Genomic DNA, 6,000 nt, shown 5'->3' with positions numbered 1-6,000 from the left:
TAGGCTGAATAAAGTCTGTTAGTTCATCACCAAGTTGACGAAATCTTTTTTTAATTGATCTCAAATCTGTTGTGGAACTCATCTACTGAATATTTCATTTTAGATACTGTGTTTTTCAACTCTAGAATTTTCAACCAGTATTTTTAGTAGATCTGATTTCTTTATCAATATTCCCTATATATTCAGTCATTGTCAGTATATTCTTCATGTGTTCTTTAATACTGATAATAGATGTTTTGAAGTCTTTGTCTGGTAAATTTAACTTATAGAACTTCTCAGTTTTTTTGTGTTTTTTTTTTTTTACTGCTTTTTTCCCACTCTGAGTATGGGTCATATTTTCTGCTATATTTGCATGTCTAATAATTTTTAAATTGGAAATTGGACATTTTAAATAATATATTACAACAACTTTGGTTCTAATTTTTCCTCTGAGGGTTTTTTCCCTTCAGTTCAGTTGCTCAGTCATGTCCAACTGTTTGTAATCCCCTGGCATGCAGGATGTCAGACTTCTCTGTCCATCACCAACTCCCGGATCTTGCTCAAACGCACGTCGGTGATGCCATCTAACTATCTCATCCTCTGTCGTCCCCTTCTCCTCCTGCCTTCAATCTTTCCAAGCATCAGGGTCTTTCCCAATGAGCCAGTCTTCTCCTCAGGTGGCCAGTGTATTGGAGCTTCGGTATCAGTCCTTCCAATGAATATTCAGAACTGATTTCCTTTGTGATTGACTGGTTGGATCTCCTTGCAGTCCACGAGACTCTCAAGAATCTTCTCCAACATCACAATTCAAAAGCATCAATTCCTCAGTGCTCAACTTTCTTTATAGTCCAACTCTCACCTCAATACATGACTACATTTTTTTGTGTTGGGTTTTTAATTTTTACTTTCTTTTAAATTAAATGAACATTTTCTTAACTAGCATGGATTTACCCAGCAGAAACTATCAGCCCTGTCATGTGGGGTTGTGGTCTGTTTCTGCTCATATTGTTTTTAATGTTCAATTCTATTTTCAGACTGTTTTCCTAGAAGTAACCCTGGTATCTCACAGCTTTGTGGCCAGTCAGTGGCTGTTGACAAACTGTGCTCAGACACATCTAGTCTATAAGGCTTCTACTCCCTGTTAGAGGATCGGTGTTTGGTTTGGGGAATGCACTCCAAATATGGGCAGTTTTCAAGTTTGCCAAGCTCTTACTTTCTGCAGAGCCCTCTCAGGTCTCCACTTCATAAGTACATGGGCTTCGAGTCAGGGATGTGTGGAATGCCTATCAAGGTCCTCCAAGGCTATGTAATTTCCAGAATCTCCTGTCTAGTCCTCTGATATTCACACACATCCCAACAAGGGCTTCAACCTCAGATTAGAAAAACGCAGGCTTTTCTCATTTGCTGCTGGATATGGATTTTCCTTTTTCTACTCTAAATCCAAGGCTGCCCCTCCACCAGTAAAGCTGCTGGTTTTCACAGACTGCTTTGGGAGGTTTAGTGATTGTTTTGGTCAACTTTGCTTCGCTTTCAGAGTTGTTTTAGGGCGAGAGGGTTTGTTCATCTATTCATTCCTCCACATCTGAAGTTCAACCTCATTCTTGACATGAGAATCATTCTCTTCTTAAGAGATTTTAAAGCCTTATCATTGGTTTACTTGTGTCAGTGGGCATCATTTCTTGGCAGGTGGCCATCCATGACTACACAGGGACAAATGGCCAGGTCAGGTCAGTATCATCTTAACATGAGTCTAGTAAGGAAAGAACAGGCCTAGCATTACAGTTTTATAATCTATTAAAGACAAATATTGGCTGATCAATTCCATATTCCTAAATTACCTGCATGGTCTCTTAATTGACAATATTTTTCAACTGCTTTTTAATGCACAGTCAGAAAGTCAATGAGAAAGATTAATCTTTTAATCTCATGGATCTGGCTTCCTAGTTAGGAATATAGAAAATGCCTAAGGAAAAATGTCTTCAGGAAAGAAACACTTGAACAAGCATGAATCAGTGAACCTAAATTCAACCCCACTAAAGCTGTGGGGACTAGTACATGTTAGTTCTCAAGAGAAAAGTCCTCGAGGTCCCACTGTTTTTTGAAAAGTCAACAGAATCTTTATACAATGTCATTTAAAAGTGCATAATGCGTGAACAAAGAGTAATTCCAAGTATATCAAGATAGGGAGAGAATTTGCCTTTTTGCTTGGTTTTTCCTATTGTGCAACTGCTCACCATCTCTAGCTAAGCAAAGTGTAGATTTTAGTTCTATGCTGCTGTTCCTCCATCTGGACCATACTGGTGACTTGAGGGAGGTCTGAATTTAGCTTTTGTGTTCCATTTTCCATCAGCAATATCTAAGCTTGAGATTCATGATTTACTGGACTTAAACCCTCAACATAACATTATGAGACAGGACTCTAAGTCATTTTTTAAAAAATCATGTAACCTTTGTCACTTTACCTTTATTATTTTTAGTTGCATCTCTATTTTCCCTTTTTTCTTGAAAATAAAATGGCAAGAACACATCTAGAAAATGATGGCTTCTCTTATCAGAGATTTTCTTCTTCATAGTATGATATGTTTATAATTATGATTTATGGTATGTTTATATTAAGATGCCTTATAAAAAGTAAAAATTCTATTTATCAGCTTAAATCTTTAGGAATAAAAAATTGAATGAGGGAGGTAGGATGTTACTCTGATCATCCCTTGGGCTGACATATTTATGAAACAAATAATTATGCCAGAAAGTTAGCATAGCATAGAATTGGCCTGGAGGTAGAACACTAAGGAAGATCTTTTAAACGTGGCCATTAAAATGTCTTTGTATTAAAGTAGAGTTAAGATATTAATCAGATAAAATTCCTGTCCGTTTTCCCTTCTGAGTAACAAAGCTGTGTTTGTGCATTACCGCGCTATTCCCACTATCTGTGAAGTCTGCAAACTGAATCATTTGAAAGGAATTAGTCACCAGGTTCAGATTTTTTTCTTTGGCATGTCTTCATTCCATGTTCTGCTATTCCTCCAAAGCATTTTCCCATTCAGTGATGATAAAAACAAGTTTAAGATACATGCTACATACTTAAATCGACTAGTTTGACTGATGCTTCATTTCTAATCCCCAAAAGACATGACCAACACCTTTCCCAACTCTTCTGCTTTCAACTCCAGGAAATGAGAAATTTCTCGGCTTCTTCTTCCTTTGCCCTTCAATTTCTGATATTCTGTCTTCTCTGCCAGTAATCTTGTCTTTGCATTAAGACAAACCTGTGCATACAACACCTTTTCTTCCCTATAAAACTTTGGGAAAGACTGCCAGCCACAGCTTGTCACAGATGCCAAACTGGTGACCATTTAGACTGATTACGTCACCTACTGACAATCAGCCAAAGGAAAAGGGGTTTAATTGCAATGGAAGTAATTAGGTTGGGAATAAACAATTGCTTCACAGGCAGCTTGGACCACATACACTGCTACTGAGGCCCATGAGCATAAATCCAATAAAGCCCTCTGCACTCAGCATAGCACCTCACCCAGGGTAGGCTATGGATTTAATAAATCTGTCGTTAATGAATGGTTGAATGAAGCGGCTAGGTGACTAAAGAATAATGAAACCTCACAGGGAACTATACTCGATATTTAGTAATAACTTATAAAGGAAAAGAGCCTGAAGAGGAAAACATACATGTATATGTGTATACATATGTGTGTGTGCTCAGTCATCCAGTCACCCAGTCTGACTGTCTGTGACCCCACGGGCTCCTCTGTCCATGAGATTTTCTCAGCAAGAATACAGGACTGTATTGCCATTTCTTCCTCCAGGGGATCTTCCTGACCCAGGGAACAAAACTGGGTCTCCTGTGTCTCTTGCATTGCAGGCAGATTCTTTACAGCTGAGCCTTGGGGCAGCCCTGTCTCATGTGTGTGTGTGTGTGTGTGTGTGTGTGTGTGTGTATACTAAATCACTTGGCTGTATACCTGAAACTAACACAACACTGTAAGCCAACTACACTTCAGTAAATAAAATAAAAGAAAAATAAAAGAATATTGAAGCCTCCTTGCTTGTGAAATTGTAACTGTTTTTCTGGACTACTAAAAAATAAAAATAAAAAGCCTGACTTATCAATGAAATCAGGACTAGAGAACTTTTCAAAAATTGCCAGGCCTTTGCAAACTGAATTGTTTGTTTTTTATTTATCAGTTCATCTAACTTTCCCCCCTCCTCAAAACTTGACAGTTCTTTTCTGCTTTATTTAGAGTAAAAGCACTTACAATTGTCTGTATGACCCAAGATGGGTTCACCTGGTCCTTCCCCTCTCCTTGCCTCTTGGACTTCAAATTTTTCTCCTTTTTCTCACTCTTTTCCTCTGGTCTCTTTGGTACTTTTTAAAATATTTATTTTTATTTATTCACTTATTTGGCTACAGTGGGTCTTAGTTGTGGCACGCAAAATTTTTAGTTGCATCATGTGGGATCAAGTTAACCAGGGATCAAACCTGGGCCCCTGCATTGGGAGCACAGAGTCTTAACCACTGGACCACCAGTGGTAGTGGTCCCTCTCTTTGGTATTTCTTGGATGCCCCAGGCACATACTTGCCTGAGGGCTTCTGTGCTAGCTGTTCCACCTGCCTGGTTGTTCTTCACAGAGATGCACATGGGTCATCAGGTCACCTCCTTTAAATGTCGCCTTGATGTGAAAAGCAACCCTGACCACCCTATTTAGTACCTACCCCTGCTGATCTCCTTACACTATTATTTTCTTCCTTAGCACCTATCATCTCCTAACACATGTCATTTGCTTATGTATCTTGTTTTTGTCATCTTATGTGACTTGCCTCCATCCTTACACTAGAATGTGAACTTCGTGAGAGCTGGAATTTTTGCAATTGCCATTCCTATAACAATGCCAGAGACATGGTGACATAGTGGATGCTCAGTAAATATTTGTCAGATGAGTATTTATTAAGCGTTTTGGATCAGTTACTGTATTGAGTCGGAAAACTAGCATGCTGTGTTTTAGGTGTTTCTAAACCTGCATACATATCAAACATCAGATGGAACCCTTGTTAAAATAGATTCCCGAGCCCCACCACAAAAAATTCTGTTTAAATAATCCAGAATGGGATTCAGAAATATATATGGGGACCCAAATAAAATGGCTACCCACTGCAGTATTCTTGCCTGGAAAATCCCACAGACAGAGGAACCTGGCAGGCTACAGTCTATGGGTTCTCGAAGAGTCAGACATGCCTGAATGACTAAAACACACACACACACACACACACACACACACACACACACATAACCACACACATACAAACATACACACATCCCCATATAGAGACCCAGATGATTCTGATGGAGACCATGTTTCAGAGACCTTGAATGGTGGAAAGAACATGAGTTGGAGTCATATTCATCTAGCTTCAAATCTCTTCTTTACAATTTTATGAACTGACTGGGTGATCTCAGACAATTGACTTGGTAAAGCTTACTCTCTAGGAGCCTGTTTCCTCATCAGTAAACTAGAAGCAAGTATTTAGTGAATGAATAACTGAATGAATGGATGAGAGGCCCTCTAAAGGATACTTCATAAACAACATACCACAAGAAAAGGAGATAGACTTTAATGAGAACCATTTAAGGATGTTAATTTCCTAGTTGCCTCTAGGCATAGTTACTTTTAACAAATAAACAGGCACATATCCTGTCCACTTTCAGCCTTCTCAGTTTGGCAAAGGCTAAACTTGCTGGGGCTTCATACAAGTGTGAACTATTTACTCTCTGTACTTAAGTAGATAAGAGTTGACTCAGGTTGGCAGGTTATATTGCTGTTGTTACTGACTTTGGCCAGAACTACTATGTCATTAACTCTTTGGAAAATGTCCTAAGTTTATGAGATGAGTACCTTTGATATCAATAAGTAAGTGGTAACTTGCTGGGGTCTTAAATATCTGTGTTTGAAATGATAGTGTATTCTCTTGACTGAGACTGTGTCACCCCAGAAGATTCCTCTCCG

The sequence above is a fragment of the Muntiacus reevesi genome, chromosome 5 (assembly GCF_963930625.1).
Source record: "Muntiacus reevesi chromosome 5, mMunRee1.1, whole genome shotgun sequence".
NCBI classification, from domain to species: domain Eukaryota; kingdom Metazoa; phylum Chordata; class Mammalia; order Artiodactyla; family Cervidae; genus Muntiacus; species Muntiacus reevesi.
Note: the sequence above shows the minus strand (reverse complement) of the source record.